Raw genomic sequence first — 2,500 nt, forward strand, 5'->3', positions numbered from 1 at the left:
ACACTGCCTTGTATTAAGCATTTAACCTGTTGGGTCTAGGGGGCAGCATTTGCACGTCTGGATAAAAAAAATGTACCCGATTTAATCTGGTTACTAATCCTACCCAGTAACTAGAATATGCATATACTTATTATATATGGATAGAAAACACTCTAAAGTTTCCAAAACTGTTTGAATGGTGTCTGTGAGTATAACAGAACTCATTTGGCAGGCAAAACCCTGAGACATTTTCTGACAGGAAGTGGATACCTGATGTGTTGTATTGACTTTAAACCTATCCCATTGAAAAACACAGGGGTTTAGGAATATTTTGGCACTTCCTATTGCTTCCACTAGATGTCACCAGCCTTTACAAAGTGTTTTGAGTCTTCTGGAGGGAGATCTGACCGAACAAGAGCCATGGAACGATGATGTCCCATTAGACACCTGGCGCGCGAGTTCATCTTGGGTACCCTCGTTCCAATACGTTATAAAAGAGTATGCATTCGTCCACCTTGAATATTATTCATGTTCTGGTTAAAAAAGGCCCTAATGATTTATGCAATACAACGTTTGACATGTTTGAACGAACGGAAATATATTTTTTCCCCTCGTTCATGACGAGAAGTCCGGCTGGCTTACATCATGTGCTAACGAGACGGAGATTTTTGGACATAAATGATGAGCTTTTTTGAACAAAACTACATTCGTTATGGACCTGTGATACCTGGAAGTGACATCTGATGAAGAGAATCAAAGGTAATGGATTATTTACATAGTATTTTCGATTTTAGATCTCCCCAACATGACGTCTAGTCTGTATCGCAACGCGTATTTTTCTGGGCGCAGTGCTCAGATTATTGCAAAGTGTGATTTCCCAGTAAGGTTATTTTTAAATCTGGCAAGTTGATTGCGTTCAAGAGATGTAAATCTATAATTCTTTAAATGACAATATAATATTTTACCAATGTTTTCTAATTTTAATTATTTAATTTGTTACGCTGACTTGACTGCCGGTTATTGGAGGGAAACGATTTCCTCAACATCAATGCCATAGTAAAACGCTGTTTTTGGATATAAATATGAACTTGATAGAACTAAAAATGCATGCATTGTCTAACATAATGTCCTAGGAGTGTCATCTGATGGAGATTGTAAAAGGTTAGTGCATCATTTTAGCTGGTTTTATGGTTTTGGTGACCCTGTCTTTGACTTGACAAAACATTACACGCAACTCTTGTAAATGTACTGTCCTAACATACTCTAAATTTATGCTTTCGCCATAAAACCTTTTTGAAATCGTAAAACGTGGTTAGATTAAGGAGATGTTTATCTTTCAAATGGTGTAAAATAGTTGTATTTTTGAAAAATTTGAATTTTGACATTTATTTGGATTCAAATTTGCCGCTCTTGAAATGCACCTGCTGTTGATGGAGTGCACCACGGGTGGCACGCTAGCGTCCCACCTAGCCCCAAGAGGTTAATGATGAATTGACTAAATGTCTGTTTTATCAGACTCACTTTGACTATATATGTTGTAGCAAGAGATTGTTTCTCGCTTACGGCCATATCAGCCTGGGTACGCCCGATCTCGTCTGATCTCGGAAGCTAAGCAGGGTCGGGCCTGGTTAGTACTTGGATGGGAGACCGCCTGGGAATACCAGGTGCTGTAAGCATTTTGTCCACGAGGGTGTGCTCTTGCACTATTTCATCAGCAACACTGCCTTGTAGTAAGCATTTAATGATGAATTGACTAAATGCAGCATCCTGCCTTTTTAATAGGATCAAATTTCCTTGTGTTTTCAATTAGCATCTGCCTTGTATTTATAAGACAAACAAGAATATTGTTGCTGAATGCAGCTTGTGTGTGCTTTGTGCTCCTTTGCCATGTTCAAATGATGAAAGGAAATAAAGTTTGTATTTTATCCAACTACCTGTGCTAAAAAGTGATGGGAACAGTGTTTGTAATTTCTTCTACTTTTTCAGTGACACAAAGTTCAAGCTGCTTATCTAATTGGTGAAAATGCAATGTCTGTTTATCACACTCACTTTGACTATATATGTTGTAGCAAGAGATTGTTTCTCGTTTACGGCCATACCATCCTGGGTACGCCCGATCTCATCTGATCTCGGAAGCTAAGCAGGGTCGGGCCTGGTTAGTACTTGGATGGGAGACCGCCTGGGAATACCAGGTGCTGTAAGCATTTTGTCCACGAGGGTGTGCTCTTGCACTATTTCATCAGCAACACTGCCTTGTATTAAGCATTTAACCTGTTGGGTCTAGGGGGCAGCATTTGCACGTCTGGATAAAAAAAATGTACCCGATTTAATCTGGTTACTAATCCTACCCAGTAACTAGAATATGCATATACTTATTATATATGGATAGAAAACACTCTAAAGTTTCCAAAACTGTTTGAATGGTGTCTGTGAGTATAACAGAACTCATTTGGCAGGCAAAACCCTGAGACATTTTCTGACAGGAAGTGGATACCTGATGTGTTGTATTGACTTTAAACCT

The 2,500-nt window shown here is 39.0% G+C and overlaps 2 non-coding genes across 2 annotated transcripts; both read left to right on the forward strand.

Annotated features, from left to right (window-relative positions):
- The first annotated feature begins 1,536 nt into the window (after window positions 1-1,536).
- LOC145883672 (5S ribosomal RNA) lies at window positions 1,537-1,655 on the forward strand. Its single transcript, XR_014395248.1, has one exon. It is a non-coding gene; the product is annotated as a 5S ribosomal RNA (ribosomal RNA).
- A 409-nt stretch (window positions 1,656-2,064) lies between these two features.
- On the forward strand, window positions 2,065-2,183 carry LOC145854491 (5S ribosomal RNA). Its single transcript, XR_014375376.1, has one exon. It is a non-coding gene; the product is annotated as a 5S ribosomal RNA (ribosomal RNA).
- The last annotated feature ends 317 nt before the right edge of the window (window positions 2,184-2,500 follow it).

The sequence above is a fragment of the Salmo salar genome, chromosome 08, assembly GCF_965601325.2.
Source record: "Salmo salar chromosome 08, fSalSal1, whole genome shotgun sequence".
In the NCBI taxonomy this organism is placed as follows: Eukaryota; Metazoa; Chordata; class Actinopteri; order Salmoniformes; family Salmonidae; genus Salmo; species Salmo salar.